The following is a 16868-nucleotide window of genomic DNA, read 5'->3' as shown; positions in this document are numbered from 1 at the left end:
GACCGGGACGCAGCCTCGCTCGTGACTACGGAGGGCAAGGAGAGAAGGGAAGGTGATAAAATGTAGAGCAGCCCTAACCTCGGTGAGGCACGACGGGAGTTGTAGTTCTCCCGCCTCGCGGCTCCGTTTAGGGGCGGAGCCCAGCGCGCAGCCTAGGCGGGGCCACGTGCGGCGGCGCTCTGCCCCGAGGTCGCTGCTCGCTCTGCAGGGATGGGGTTGCTGCGGCTCCGTGCTTCTGGCGGCGCGCACCGGAGACTCCCCCCCCCCCCGCCCCTTGCATCGTGGACTCCATTAACGTGAAACGGAGACTTTTAGAGCAAACAGGACTGACCGCGGCTTCCCGAGTACTTTCTCTGAGGCATGTTCCGAGCTACGTGCTCTGAATTCTTAACTACATTCATTTAATCCTGCGAAGTCGGAATTATTTAGTCTCATGTTACAGATGAGGACACTGCATGCCAACAAACAAGGCTCTGTAAGGACGTCATCGTGGGGGGCGGGGAGGGGGAATCTGTTCAAATCAGAAAGGATTCCGAAGAAGGGGCACTATTCCCCAGGTGGAATTATTTCTCTTTGGTTAGTGATGCTGCAGAGTACCGGCTGCTTTGCAGTGTTTTGCATTCTTCCTGGTGGATTAATTTGTTGTTTATGTGTCTGTCTGCCTTTTGTAAGCTCCTGGAAGTTGGAACCCGGTTTTGTTCCTCTTTTCAGGATGCTACTCCTTCTTCGGTCTATACACATTTATCAAGCACTGAAGGAGGGTAGAGATAGTGCTGGTGCTGAGGGGTCAGTGGTGAACACATGCAGCAGACCAATAGAAGGGCAATGAGAATAACTGTTAAATGCTAAGATAAAGTTAGTTCTGTGCAAACACCCATGCCTGAGTAAAGGGGGGGCAGTTCAGAGAAAACTGTGGTCTCAGGGACTACAGACAGTTTAAGGTGGTGGCTACAGTGGGGAGTGCTGGGAGATGAATCTGGAGCAGAGGCTGCCAAACTTTTTCTATAAAGGGCCAAAGAGTAAAGATTATAGGGTTTTGTGGATCATACTGTCTTGGTCACAGCTACTCAACTTGAAGCTCAAAAGAAGCCATAGATAGTATGAATGGGTGGAGCTGTGTTCCAATAAAGTTTTTTTTTTTTTTTTATGGACATTGAGGTTTGGATTTCATGTAGTGTTCACTGTCATGAAATATTATTCATATTTTGGTTTTGCAACCATTTGAAAATGTAAAAGCTTTACATTGCAAACTACATTAAAACAGGCAGGAGGCAGGATTTGGCTGGCTGGTGGTGTGTCCTCTTCTGATCAGAAAGCCAAAATGGGGCCTGATGACCTGTGTTATGTTAAACAATTTAGGCTTTGTCTGGAGGACTGGGTGGAGTCATAGGTAGGTTTTAAGCAAGGATAGGGCATGCATGGGAAAAATGAGTTTTAGAAAAGAACTCTAGCTGTTACATGTTAAAAGAATTGTAGATGTCACAGGTGAAGACCAGAGAGGAGTCTTTTGATGATAGCTTAAGCTAAAGTAATCACAGTGCAATGGACAAATTCAAGAGGTAATGGAAGTAGAACTGATAGGATTCAGAGGTTGGTGGGGGTGAGGGAAAGTGAATGGTCAAGACTAACTTCTAAGCTTTGGGTTCAGAGAATTAGGTGGCATATGGTGGTGCCATTTATTGCACTAAGAGGATTGCAGGAGTTTTTTTGAAGAGGAGAGTATTTAAATGTCAGCCTTGTGGCTTTTGAAGTATCTATGGAAAATGTAGGCCTGGAACTATAGACTGCTAATTGTGCTGGTTTGCTTTGAAAGAAGAGATTGAGTAGTCGTGATGATACATACATTTACTTATTAATACAGTAACATTTTTGGGAAGAGTCATCTGCTGTTCTGGGAGCCAGTTAGACCTTGGAAGACCATAGGAGAGTTCGACAGAACAGATAAGGGTAGGACTTCATGGTCTTTCCTACTGTTGAGTGCTGCACAGCTGTACCTTGGGGGTCTTCCCACTGATTACTTGATTCTTCAAGACTAGGAAAATACAGATCATTGCCCTGTTATTATGAGATATTCAGCTTTAGGTGCCAGAATTCTTCTCAGTAGTCAAAGGAAGTCATCAGAGCTTTTGTTTTTAAGAAAATAATTATATAATGAAGTAAGATGACAAAGCCCTATTTATTTCTAGCCAATTATTTTAAAGGTCAAAGATGGGTGCATCATATCACAATTCCTAGAACTATTTTTTTCCTTCAAAGATTGATTTACGTATTTTAGAGAGAGGGAGCAAGGGTGTAACAGCAAGAGTGGGTGGGGCATAGGGAGAGGGAGAGTCCCGAGCAGACTCCGTACTGACCATGGAGCCAGACTAAGGGCTCAATCTCATAATCCTGAGATTAGGACCCTGAGGTCATGAGTGGAAACCACGAGTCAAATGCTCAGCTGATTGTGCCATGCAGGCACCCGTCTTATAACTGTTTTAATTATGATTTCCTGGAGATTTTAGGACCTGTGGTATCTACAAACTAGCCTCTCAGGTATTTAGCATAACTGTATCAAAAGTTTATTTTGAGTCTGTTTCTACTGAATAAAATCTGATGTATGCTGTGGTTGCCTTGACATTCTTATTTCATCCCTCTCTTTTTAATTTATTTTTAAAAGAGTTTGTTTATTTATTTATTCATTCACGAGAGACATAGAGAAAGAAGCAGAGCTAGAAGCAGGCTCCCTATGGGGAGCCTAATTTGGGACTTGATCCCAGGATCCTGGGATCATGACATGAGCTAAAAGCAGATGCTCAACCACTGAGCCACCCAGGTGCCCTATCATCTGTACCTTTTTTAATAGCAGCCATCTAGTTTGGAGAACTGACCCTCTCTTCAGAGGTCTAGTTTAAGCTAATCGGTGATTACTGCAGTGATTGATTTAAGGGTTAGCAGGCTTTAACCAATCAAGAAGTCACCATATGCCCTCAGCCACCGGGATGATGAGTTCAAGAATGGGCATATGGGCATGTGACGCATTCAGGACCAGTAAAAAGCAGGAAAAAATTTGCTGCAGGCTTTTGGGAAAGAAGTTTTCTCAAATATATGACAATGCTTTGTGAATCAGTATTCTAAGAATTGTCAAGTTAAAGGACGTTATATAGAGGAAGAGAATCACAGAATAACAACTAGGTTCCTGATGAACCATGCCTGAACACCACCCCTCTTCACTATTGTTAAAAGACAAAAACAAAACAATTTAGCAACGAGTTTGATGTTCTTTATTTGGAAAACATCCATGGATTGGGGAAATGCCGTGCCCCACAAGCAGTGGAGTACTCTTCCTGAGGGATGTTTGGGCAAGAGGAAGTTTTATACTGTTTGAAGCAACAATGAGGAAAAAAAGGAATGATTGGCTAGGGGGTCAGGGATTTCCTTATAAGGCTAGCAGGTTAAGCGGGGAATAAAGGAAGAATATTAGGCTTAAATTGATTGGCTAGAGTTGCAGATCTGAAAACAAGTAAATCATTACAGAGTCTTGGCAGTTGGGGATTGGCTGGCTGGATATACTGCACTCTGGTGAAGCAGAGCATTTATAGAAAAGTGAAAGTTATCTTTTTTTTTTTTTTAAGATTGTATTTATTTATTCATGAGAGTCATGGAGAGAGAGAGGCAGATGGAGAAGCAGGCTCCATGCAGGGAGCCTGACATGGGACTCGATCCCAGGTCTCCAGGATCAGGCCCTGGGCTGAAGGCAGCAGTAAACCCCTAAGCCGCCCGGGCTGCCCTGAAAGTTATCTTAGTTCTGGTTTGCTGATGTGGCAACCTGGGCAGGAGTGGCTTCATCTTTCACTGTCACACAATTCAGTTAATTCCCTTTGTTATTGATAAAATCAGTGGTGAATTTTGTTTCTTGCTGCTGAAACATCCTAACAATTATATTCATAGCAGGAGTCACCAGCATATAAATGGAAATTGGGGGGGCCTGGCTGGCTCAGTCAATAGAGCATATGGCTCTTGGTCTCAGGGTTGTGGGTTCAAGCCCCATGTTGGGTGTAGAGATTACTTAAATAAATAAATAAATCTTAAAAAATATATGTATATATATAAATGGAAATTGAAGGTATGAGAAATGATGAGCTCACCCGTCAGATGTATGTAGAATGAGAACAACAAGTCCTTGGAAAGGTAACTGAGAACAGCAATTGACTGGCAATTGAGACTGAGAAGGAACAGTCAAAGAGGTAGGGGAAGAAAACGGTGGGGTGCTACAGAAGATACACATGACCAGAATCGTCATATGCTGAAGAGATGTCAACTAATATAATACTTGAAGATGGTTTAGCCACAAGAAGATCATCAAGGGTCCTTGAGGGGGGGTGGTGGAGGATACAGTGTGATTATAATGGGAGAAATGAATGGTAAGTAAGGAAATGAACACACAAGTAGCCCAACTCTCACTTAGAATAGATACTTGTTCAAATGAATTGCTGCTTCTATTAAGACTCATGCTGAGAAGAAAAGGAGACTGTATAAAGATATAGCTCTAAACAAGGTAAAATGGGATAATTCAGAACTATTATTTATGGACCTTCTAGGTATGAATCATGGTAAACACCTGATCTCATGTAGTTGTCAATCAAGTCTGAGATAGCATGCTATCTTATAGATGAAGTTGAGGCTCACTTAAATAAACGAGTCTGTCAGACTCCAAAGATCATGCTGTTTCTACTTTATTTGGGTGCTAGGAGAGAGGCTTATGGTATGTTCAAGATCATCAGAACTTGCAAAGCACCTTTTCAAAAAATTATTAGGTTTTTCAAGGTGGTGATAGTAGAGCATTAAACCAAGGCAGGACCCTGTACGACTGTACCATTGGTCCACTCATGAAGTTGGCTTTGGTATATCCAGGACTTCCCAAGAAAATCAGTTTCAACTACTGACTCTGTAACTCTTTGTCAAAATAAGATTGAGACAAATGTGAACACAGGGAAACCTAAAAAAAAAAAAAAAAAAAAAATTGAAGTAGAATTGACGTATATTAGTTTCAGGTGTACAACCTGGTGATTCGACAGTTATATACATTACGAATGCTCATCATGGTAAGTATAGTTACCATCTATCACCATACCAAGCTATTACGATATTATCGACTATATTCTCTGTGCAATACTTTTCATCTCATGGCTTACTTCTTTTGTAACTGCAGGTTTGTACCTCTTCATCCCCTTTTACCTATTTGCCATTTAGGAAAACATTTTCACTAGCAGTTCAGAAATAGTGGCTCATCCCATAGAAGAGGAGGAATTTATAGCGCTGACGATATAGCAGATATTTATAGCTCAAATATGGCAGTTGACAATTCAGATTGGATAAGAACAAGATGTTTCTGTCTTTTTGTAAGGAAAACAGGATGTTCTTATTTTTGTGGCTTATCTCAAGAGGCAAAGCTTTCAGGATTTCCTGTTAGTGCTTTTAGGAGGTTCCTGTTATTCATGGTTTATCTTGGAATGCAAGGTTATTAAGAATAAAAGTTTTCTGGTGCATAGTAAGTGATTTGTGGACAGCACTAGGCTAAGGGCAAGATGTTATGTTCCCATTCTCCCCTCTTTGCTTGCTGTGCCCACTTCATTATTGTGGTTTCCTCTAGCTGGGGACCTCTTCCATTTCCTACCCTAGCTATCATCTAGAGAAGACTTACAGTGTGATTTTCTAGGCAGCTTATATAAGAATAATAAGCAACATTACTTACCTTAAATCATGCTATTTATTCCTAGTTATATGTGTAGAAAAATATCTAATAAATGTATACAGATAAAATGATTAAGCATATTACCGTATATGTATGCGTATATACATACACACACAGTTGACGTTGGACAACGTGGGTTTAAACTGCACAGGTCTACTTATATGTGGATTTTTTTTAGTACAGTACTGCAAATGTATTTTCTCTTATGATTGTCTTAATATTTTCTTCTCTCTAGCTTACTTTGTTGTAAGAATATAGTATATAATATATACAACATACAAAATATGTGTTGACTTTATATTTTGGTAAGGTTCCTTAATAGTAGAATATTAGTAATTAAGTTTCGGAGGAGTCAAAAGTTACACACGGATTTTTGACTGTTGGTGTGAGGCATCTTGGGGCCCCTAACCCTTACACTGTTTAAGGGTCGACTGTGTGTGTGTATATATATGTATGTGTGTATACATATGTATATGTATGTATGTATGTATGTAATAAGTTAGGTTCTTTTAAACCATACTGCTCATATTTAGATTCAAAATAGCAATTGCTCTTCCTCTTCCTTTTTTTTTTTTTTTTTTTAGATTTAATTATTTGAGAGAGAGAGTGAGAACACATGTCAGGGGGGCATTGGGGGAACAGAGGAAGAGGAGAGAGAGAATTCCAAGCAGACTCCCTGCTGAGCGTAGAGCCCAACACAGAGTTCAATCTGAGAGCTTGGAGCATGATCCAAGATCATGACCTGAGCTGAAATCAAGAGTCGGATGGTTAACCAACTGAGCCACCCAGGCACCCCAGCAATTGCTCTTCTAATACTAATTTTCAGTTCAGTGTAACTTATACATTATCATTTACTACTAACCCTGGATCATTTCAGTTGGGTATTGTTAGTGTTCAGACTAGGTGCAAGATGGAACCACTTATGCTAAGCCCACATCAGCAAACTGGAATTGAACTAAATTTCTATGCTTGGCTCTCCTAGAGAAAGTGGCCTCAGCCAACCAATCAGTGCTTGCCTTCCCAGCACAAGTCATCTGACCTCGCTCCCAGACTCTCCTTTGCTCAATATAAGGGAAGTAATCCTGCGTTAACCAATCAGCAAATGCCAAGTATAACTTCCTTGTTCCTTCTCACTTTGGTCTATAAACATTTCTTGCCTTGCATGGTTCATTAGAGCTCCTTTCTATCTGCTAGACTGGATGTTGCCCCATTTATGAATTGCTGAATAAAACCTCCTAGATCAGTAAATTGTGGGAAATTTTCTGTTAACAGTATCAAGGATAATTGTGAACACTTATTGAATGGTTAGAATAATCCTTGCACACAGTATTTTACAAGTTCTAGCTCATTTCACCCTTTAAAAAAACCCCTCTTTGATAGGTATTTTTACTGTTATCATACCCATTTTCTAGACAAGGAAACTGAGGCCCAAAGAGATTAAGAAACATGACCAAGTTCATGTGTTTAGTTAGTGGTAGAGCTGGGATTTGAAGCCAAACAATTAGGCTGCAGAGCTGGGTTCTTAATACTATATGGTTGTCCCTACACCTTTAAAATAAAAACTCTTGATAGTTCTTGGTAATCATAAAATATAGTTATCAGGGATGTAAAACTAAAGGATATCTTAGCTACATCTTAATTTTGCAGTTTAGGCAACTGTTTCAGAAGAGTTGATTTCTCAAGATTTCTGAGCAAAGGTGGGACTAGAGTATATTTGCCAATCCCTTGTCCAGTACATTTCCTAAACTTGATCTTTAGGTTATAACTCTGAAGGGGGCTGAAAACAAACAGAATAAAGAGAAGCCAAACTAGTGACTTCATTATTCTACTAGTGTAGGTTATTTCCAAGTGGGAGTGTCCTTAATCCATGACAAAGTGAAAATAATGTATATTCTTTTTACTTAATTTCTTTTTATATCTCATGTCTTACTCCAAATTGGAAACAATGCCATGCTCATGAATTTTTGTGCATTGTTAAAATTTTCCATTAAGTAAAGCCTTGATTTAATTTGAGGCATAAAATGTATGACTCAGGATCCTTGCAGGAAACAGCTGGGCAAGTTCAAGCAGGTTAGGCAAGGAGATATTAATAAAGAGGCTGTTTATAAGGGTGTGGACAGGATTAAGGGAAAGCAGGGATAAGGGTGGTTTAATACCCTTAGACTAGCAATAGCAGGAAGCCCTTACCTCTCTTAGTCCTGAAAGCAGGGAACGAACAGTTACCAAAACTAGAAGAGAGTGGCTATACGTAAGGCCACCTACAAGGAGCTATGGCTTTTGGGAACCAAAAAGGGAAGGGGTGTCCAGCTGGGAAGGATCCTGGAAGAATAGATACTCAAACCCCATTCTCCATCCCCCTTTTGATCTCCCGGTGCTTCTGCTTATAGTTTCAACCCACCTGTAAGTTAGAGGTCAAGAAATCCCAGTTTGTGCTGTCTATAAAAATCAGTCTCTTAAAGCCCTGAGTAGAGAAGGAGACACTGGAAAATAACCAATTTATAAGCTACTGGTTTTTAGATAAAAAATATCACAACAGTTTGAAAATTAGAATAAGAGCTCAGTCTGAGCCAAAGTAATAACTGTTAGTGTTTAATAACAATGAGGGGGATGGCAATTGTGGTCTCTCATCAAGATGCTGAGAGGCAGGACAATGACAGATTAAGCCCTGTCTTTTTCTCGTTAGCTTCATTGGTTATTTTTATTTTTATAAAGTTATGCAATTCCTAACTCAAATTTATTGGTCATTTGCAAATAGAATCAAATGCCTATCATTTCTATTGGATAGACTTTAAGAAAATCCATTAATGACATTTATTTAAATATTTGATCCCTATTATGTGCCAGGCAGAATATATCAGTAAACAAACATGTCCTCTTGGAGTTTACATTTTAGTGTGAGAGCAAGAAATCAAGCACATGAAGAAAACAATGTGTAGAGATAAGGACTATAAAGAACAAGTTAGGATGGGGGCAAAAGGTTACTGGGGAGAAAGGGAGAAGGAAGGGGAGAGACAGAGGGGGATTAGTTTTGCTTTGGTTGTCAAAGGAAGGCATCTTTAAGGCTGTAACATTTTTGCTGAGACCTGTTAAAAGATAAACTAAGGAATATTAAAAAGTTTATCAGAGCAAAAATTGATTGCAATTAGGCAGTGCCAAACCAAACATAGTTATGAGTGCCGAGCCAACAGAATTCAGGGGAAAGACTTATTTATTTAGATAAAGTACAGAAGCAAAGAAAGGAAGTTATTTGGCTATATATTAAAGTCTAGTTGGCTTTTAGTGATTGATTATCCTTAGTGTTTTGATATTGGAACATTGAGGCATTTATAGGCTTAGATTTGGGTTTGCACATGTAGGCCAGTGTGGCATTAGAGCCACCTCAGTCTAATGGACTACTTGTTTAATTAATATAACAGATTTGAAGGATAAAAGGAGCTAACCACTCTGAGATCCAGAGATGGAAGAGAAAGGCTCTGATGCAAGAATTGTGCTTGGTAAAGTTGGAAAGATGAAAGGAGCAGGTGGAGGGTGTCCCCAGGGAAAGAGAAGAACTATGGTGTAGTAAGCAGCGTGTGCATCCATAGGACCTTCAAGCCTGGGACTCTGAAGGTTTCAATTCCGGGTTGCCATGGTGGTGATGAGAGCACTCAGAATCTGAGATTCTTAAATCTCGGAACCATGGAACCTGCGGGTGGCTAAGTGCTTGGGCTCTAACCTCGGAATCTGAACCCTTATTTTTGCCTAAGGTGAATGTAAGTTGTGATTTATAATATATATGTGTATATATATATATGTGTGTGTGATTTATAATAATAATAAAAAATTTATACATATTTGGCCTTCATGTTGTTCCTGGTACAGACTCTTAAAATTATTGGGGTTTCCTAAGAGCAATGGAAGTATCTTTTGCTTATAGTATTTGGTCTTTTGTCCTTGGTTCCTAAAATAGCTCCAAAGCCTTAAAGGTGAAAGGAATAGGGGATCCCTGGGTGGCTCAGTGGTTTAGTGCCTGCCTTTGGCCCAGGATGCGATCCTGGAGTCCCGGGATTGAGTCCCACGTTGGGCTCCCAGCATGGAGCCTGCTTCTCCCTCCTCCTGTGTCTCTGCCTCTCTCTCTCTCTCTCTGTCTATGTCTATCATAAATAAATAAATAAATAAATAAATAAATAAATAAATAAATAAATCTTAAAAAAAATTTCTCTTTCTGAAAAAAAAAAGTGAAAGGAATATGTCCTGTTATTCATAACAACCCCCTTTCAACCACACTTGAATTTATGTTAATGCAGTGACTTTTGGAAAGCCCCCCTAAGGATGCAGGCTTGGTGTCAGGGGAACTAACCTGAGTAGAAGGTTGGAACTTTCAGTACCATCCTTCATCTCTGGAGAGGGGAGAAGGGCTGGAGGTTAAACCAGTCACCAATGACCAATGATTTAGTCAATCATACCTGTTTATGCAGCCTCCATAAAAACTCGAAAGAACAGGTTTGGAGAGCTTCTGCGTTGGTGAACACTTGGAGATTTGGGGAGGGTGGTGCACCCAGAGAGAACATGGAAGCTCCCTGCTCCTTCTCCTAAAACTTTCCCCATATATTCCTTATATCTGGCTGTTCTGAGTTGTATTCTTTTGCAATAAATTGATAATCTAGTAAGTAAAATGTTTTCCTAAGTTCTGTGAGCTGCTCTACCAAAGTATTTGAACCCAAGAAGGGGTTCATAGCCCGTAGGTCTGAAACATAGGTGACAACTTGTACTTGTGATTGGCATCAGGTGTGAGTGTGGGGAGGGATTTGTGAGTCTTTAACCTGTGGGATCTGGTACTATCTCCAGGTAGATAGTGTCAGAATTGAATTAAATTGTAGGACACTCAGCTGGTACTGCAGAATTGCTTGATGTGTAGAAAACCCACACATCTGGTGGCAGAAATGAAGTAGTGTACAGATGGTCCCCAATTTATAATGGTTCAGTTTATGATTTTTCAACTTTATGGTGGTGTGAAAGCAATATGCGTTCAGTAGGAACTGTACTTCACATTTTGAATTTTGTTCTTTTCCCAGGCTCATGGTATGTGGCATCATTTTCTTTTGCTGGGCAAGGGTGAAAGGCCATAGTTCCCAGTCAACCATGATTACGAAGGTAGACAACTAACCCTTTCAGTGCAGTATTCAATAAATTACATGGATATTCAACACTTTATTATAGAATAGGCTTTGTGTTAGATGATTTTCCTCTACTGTAGGCTAATGTAAGTGATCTGAGCATTTTTAAAGCAGGGTAGGCTAAGCTATGATGTTTGGTAAGTTAGGTGTATTAAATGTATTTTCAACTTAGGACATTTTCAATTCATGTTTGTCAGGATGTAACCCCATCATAAGTTGAGGAAGATATATAGTAGTGGAATAAATATTGAGAGTGGAAGAGAACCACATGGAAGTGCGTTTTCCTTAGACTGAATCTCTTAAATCCTTGGTAGTTCAATTTCTTCACTTGTAAAATAAAGATAGTAATATCATATCTTATCCAAAATCCATGAGGACAATATGTCTGAGAATTTCTAAATTGTAGTATTTTAGAGTGCTATCATGGTGCATATATCAGGCATTATGAGATAACCCCATGGGGCTCTAGGGCAAATCAAACATGAATTTTTCTGCATTGAAAGGTATTCTGTTGTTTTTCAAGCAATAGAATAGCTTTTAATAGTTGACATAAATGTTCAGCCATGTCATGGATGAATAGACATTTACATGTTCAATTGAATAAACTGGCTGCTTTGCTTTGATTAGTCCTACTTGAGTTAATTAAAATATTTCCATTTCTTCTAGTATTCATAGCTCTCTATACATTTTACAGAAGCTGGAGATGGATTTTTAATACTGTTTACCAACTGTACGGTTTTGATGGACACTTTAATCATGTAATACAACTGCAAAATCTACCACTGGGAGCTATACAAGTCTTGAACCAAATTGAGAAAAGAAATTACATGAACACAGCCATTTTATGTTGATGTTAACTTGAGAAAAAAAGAACCAAAAAAGTTCATAACACAATCATTTTTTCAAATAATTTTTCAAGTGTCATAATCTTCCTTAAATTAATACCCCGTGTGGTAATTAATGTTTTTTGATGCTCTGTTGGTTTTGTTTTGCTACAAAATAACATTGCTAATTAGTAAACTAACAACTACATCTAAACCTTCTAAAATGATAAAGGACCAACATTCCTCCAAGCTTGCAAGCCCTAAATTCCACTGGCAGCTGCCTTGTAGAATTTCATAGGCTTTTCAACATCTAAAGTACCAGAATGGATTATGAGCTATTTTTATGTGAGAAAGCTCCTGGGACGTGGGATGGATTCAGTTCTCCTTTAGGCTGGACGACCACCCATCCAGAATGCTAGAAAATAAATTCAAGCACTGAACACAACATTTCTAAATAAACTTAGTCTGGGCAGACTCTCAGAGTGACCCCACAGTCCCCATTTCCTGGGGTTCACTCCCTTGTGGATCCCATCCCTTCAAGTGTGGGCAAGACCTGTGTTTGCTTCTAACTGAAAAATTTGGTAAAGGTAAGTGGATGTCTGTGATTGTATGCACATGATTATGTGCTTATGTTACATAAGATTATAGTTTCCATCTTGCTGGAGTCTCAGTCTTTTTTCCCCCTACCTCTTATCCTTGCTGGCTTCGAGGAAGCAAATGACCATGGTAGGGGATGCCATGCAGCAATGAATGTGGGAAGCCTGTAGGAGCTGAGGGCAGCCTCTGGTTGACAGGCAGCAAACAAAGCACACATACACATGTACACACACACACACACACACACACACACACACACACACACTAAGCTAAAGCCCCCAATCCTACCACCTCAAGGAACTGAATTCTACCAATAACACGAGTGAGCTTGGAAGTGGATCTTTCCCCATTTGAACCCAGGGGAGACTGCAGCCCCAGCTAACCCCTTGATTGAAGCCTTGTGAGACCCTAAGCAGAAGACTGAGCTTGGACTTCTGACCAATAGAAACTTAGAGATAGTAAATGTGTGTTGGTTTAAGTCACTAAGTTTGTAGTCCTATTGTTACACAGCAATAAAATTAATAAATGTATGGATATTCATACCTTTTTACCTCCTGATTTTTAAAAGTTATAAATAAAAAGCATTATAAGTAATCTAAATAGCCTCACATCTATTCAAGAGAAATTTTGCCACCAGAAGAATTTGGGCAGCAAATAGAGGAAAAGTCTGTTGGTTTTCGGTCTTTTGGGCTTCCAAATTAAGATAAGGGATTGTAGACTTGTACCGTATAACTTTATGAGGTTCCTGGGGGATGGAAGAAAATACTATGTGTTAAGGAGTTTGGAAAAGGATTTAGCGCATCGTAAGTACTCCATAAATATTGGCTATTATTATTATTATTAGAATCAGAGCTCCTGGGGCAGCAACCACTAGTAGGTAGGATCTTAGCTGAAGGGCTTCTCCTGTGACTTACAGGGAGATGTTCCATTCTCTTTACGTGTAACGTCTGGTCTACTTATTAAGCTGGTAATTTTCCATTGGATACAGCTTTAACAATAGATACTACCCTACTTAGTTTCTGTCTTTCTCTTTTGTGGCTGAGATTTACTATTTTGGGATTGGTTTGTTTGTTTGTTTTGGTCTTACCATAATTACAAGAAAGCATTTATTTTTTATTTTTATTTTTTTTATTTATGATAGTCACAGAGAGAGAGAGAGAGGCAGAGACATAGGCAGAGGGAGAAGCAGGCTCCATGCACCGGGAGCCCGATGTGGGATTCGATCCCGGGTCTCCAGGATCGACAAGAAAGCATTTTAAAAAATCACTTTAAAGTTATTGAATTATAATTAATATACAATGCTATATTAGTTTCAGGTGTAACACATACTGATTGAACAATTCTATATATCGCAAGAAAGCATTTTTATCAGAGCTAGTGCTATGCACCTTGCAGCTGGGCCTTTCTAACACTCTCCAGAGGTGCAAATGAGCATTTGTCAAGAACTGGCACTTGTCCAAAGCTGTGCAAGGGAGGGAGCCCAAGTCTATTTCATACACATAATTGAGGAACAGGGGATCCCTGGGTGGCGCAGTGGTTTGGCGCCTGCCTTTGGCCCAGGGCGCGATCCTGGAGACTCGGGATCGAATCCCACGTCGGGCTCCCTGCATGGAGCCTGCTTTTCCCTCTGCCTGTGTCTCTGCCTCTCTCTCTGCCTCTCTCTCTCTCTCTGTGTGACTATCATAAATAAATAAAGAAAAAAATATTAAAAAAAAATAATAATAATTGAGGAACAAAAAGAAGGCCAGTGTTGCTGAAGTTTAAGGAAGGAGATGGGACAAAGAGGTAGGCAGAGACTAGATCACTTAGGGCCTTGATGATCATGAGGCATTAGATTTTACAGCTAACTGCATTTGGGAGCCCCTGGAAGTCTTTAAACAAGGACATGACAGTATGATAGGCATTTTTAACAGATCAATTTGGAACCATATATTTGGGGAAAATATCTGCAACACAAAGTAAAGAAGACTAGTATCTATAGTATAAAAAGTACTCCTACAGATCTATATGATAAAAGACAAAAAATGCAATTGGAAAATCAGCAAAATACTTGAATTAGCAGTTCCCCCAAAGAGGAAATCTAAGTGGTCAGTAAATGTGTGAAAAATGTTCAATCTCATTAATCAACCAGGGAAATATGTGCTAAAACCACAATAAAATACCCATATAAGCCACTAGATTGGTAAAAGTAGAAAAAACCCAAAGAACTTTGACAATAGTAATGCAAATTCATCCTCTTGTGGTCAATGTTAAATTGATGTAACCATTTTTGGAAAATAGAAGTTGTACATCTTCATGTTTAACTAATTAGAGAGAGTGGGGGGAATGGGAAAGGCATTAGAGGGAAGGGTAGGACAGAGGGAGAGGAGAGAGAGAGACCCTCAAGTAGATTCCATGCTCAGTGTGGACTGTAAGATCATGACCTGACCCAAAACCAAGAGTTGAACACTTAACCGACTGAGCCACCTAGGTAACACCATGTTTATTAAGACAGTCCAAAATATACGTACATATGTATATCATATATTGTATATATATATATAAAGATATAGATAAGAGAAAGAGAAAGATATAGATCTTAGAGAAAGTCTTGCACGTTAGCATTAGGAGACACATATCAGAATGTTCAGTGTAGCACTAGTAATAACCGAAAATAATCCAAAGTCCCAAAATAGTGTAATCTAATGATACTAGTTACAGTGTATTATATTATGAATTTTATACAGAGGTCCAGCTATATCCATCAGGATTCAGCTCATGAACATAATATTGAACAAAACAAAGCAAGTCACAAAAGAATACATACAGTGGGATTCCATTTATATAATTTCAAATTGATAAAATGAAACTATATTATTTAGGCATGTATATATCATGTGGTAAAACAGAAGTTAGGCAAGAGAGTGATTTTTTAAAAAAAGGATGGTGTTTATCTCAACAGGAAGGGAGATGTGAGCAGGAAGCAGCCTTATACGGTACTAAAAGTGTCCCATTTCTATGAAGCACAAAAGTTTCTAATTTCGATGAAGCTCGATTTATCTATTTCTTTTTCTTTGGTTGCTTGTGCTTTTGGTGTTATACTTAAAAAAAAAAATCCTTCCTGGGGCACCTGGATGGCTCAGTCGGTTAAGTGTTCCATTCTTGATTTTGGCTCAGGCCATGATCTCACAGTCCTGAGAAGAAGCCTCACATTGAGCTACACTCAGTGGGGAAACTGGTTCTGATTCTCTCTTCTGCCCCTCCACACTCTTGCTCACTCACTCAGTCACGCTCTCTCTCAATAAATAAAGAAACAAATAAACAAAATTTTAAAATCTTAAAAAAGAGAAATCCTTCCTAGGTCCACAGACACAAGTATTTATAACTTATGTTTTCTTCAAATAGTTTTATAGTTTAAGTTCTTACATTCAGATCTTTAGTCCATTCTGAGCTAATTTTTTGTATATAGTATGAGATAGTCCAACATCATTCTTTTGCAGATAATGTCCTATTTCTAAACCGGTGTTTAGATACATGGAAATTTACAATATATTGTATATACTCTTCTATGTGTAAAATATGTTTTATAGATTTAGAAATATAAATAGGAAAGAATTACTGGGATACTGTGTGGAGAGTACCTGTTTGTGGAGAATACGTTATAGTGAAATGAAAGACAAATCAGGAACACTAGTTGGAATGTCTTATGGATTTTTGGCCGAAGTAATAGGGTAGATGTGCCATTTACTGAGGCAACAATGAATGCAGAAGGAGCAAGGTTTTGGGGGGAGAAACAAAATTATCTTAAGGATATGTTCAATTTGAGGAACTTTTCAACATCTAAGTGGAGAAGTAAAAAAGGCAATCTGATATATGAATCTGGAGTTTAGAGAGAAAAGGGGGTCTACGGGTATATATCTGTGAGTCTCTGGCATACAGCTGTCATAAAGCTATGGAACTGGTTGATATTACATAGAGAGACAGTATAGATACAGGAGGGAAGAGCATCAAGGACTCAGCAGCATAGAGTGTCAATAATTAGAAGCTGGGCAGAGGAAGTGGTGGGTCCTTCCAAGGAGACTGAGAAGGAGCGGCCAGTAAGGAAGCAGAGGAATGTGGTTTCAGGAAATCTTAGAAAAGTGTTTCAAAGAGAAAAGAGTTGTCAAATACTGCTCAGAGATCAACTGTGATTTAGAGAACTAATTATTAGATTTGGCAAAGTGAAGATACAAGTTTGATAAGAGATACTTGTGGAGGAAGCAGGCAAAGCCTGATTGGCTTTACATAGTGCACTTGGGGAATTGAATACTCAGTGGCCACCATTTAGTTTGTTCACTTTCTTCTTTTCTACATTTTCTTTCAAAAAATAACAGGTGGCACAAATCTTTCCTTATAAAACAGTGTATGGGGGCATCTGGGTGGCTCACTGGGTTAAGCATCTGCCTTTGACTCAGGTCATGATCTCAGAATCCTGAGATTGAACCTCTCATCAGACTCCCTGCTCAGTGGGGGGCCTGCTTCTCCTTTTCCCTCTGCCTCTCCCCCTGCTTGTCCACTCTCTCTCTAATAAATAAATAA

At 39.3% G+C, this 16868-nt stretch overlaps 1 long non-coding RNA gene across 21 annotated transcripts in view; it reads left to right on the top strand.

The window, feature by feature from the left end:
• Nucleotides 1–6350: 6350 nt before the first annotated feature.
• The window catches only part of LOC144297018 (uncharacterized), a 119989-nt gene continuing 109471 nt past the window's right edge, over nt 6351–16868 (top strand). For 4 of the 21 annotated variants that reach the window (XR_013364030.1, XR_013364045.1, XR_013364032.1 and 1 more), the window contains exons 1-2: nt 6351–9486; nt 10789–10867. This is a non-coding gene — a long non-coding RNA (uncharacterized LOC144297018). Of the gene's footprint in view, nt 9494–10788; nt 10868–11556; nt 12302–16868 lie in introns of all 21 variants that reach the window. The other 17 variants (XR_013364054.1, XR_013364043.1, XR_013364053.1 and 14 more) reach the window with 14 other exon arrangements.

The sequence above is a fragment of the Canis aureus genome, chromosome 25, assembly GCF_053574225.1.
Source record: "Canis aureus isolate CA01 chromosome 25, VMU_Caureus_v.1.0, whole genome shotgun sequence".
Lineage (NCBI taxonomy): Eukaryota > Metazoa > Chordata > Mammalia > Carnivora > Canidae > Canis > Canis aureus.
The sequence above is the reverse complement of the archived record's forward strand: the minus strand, read 5'-3'. Positions and strand labels throughout refer to the sequence as shown.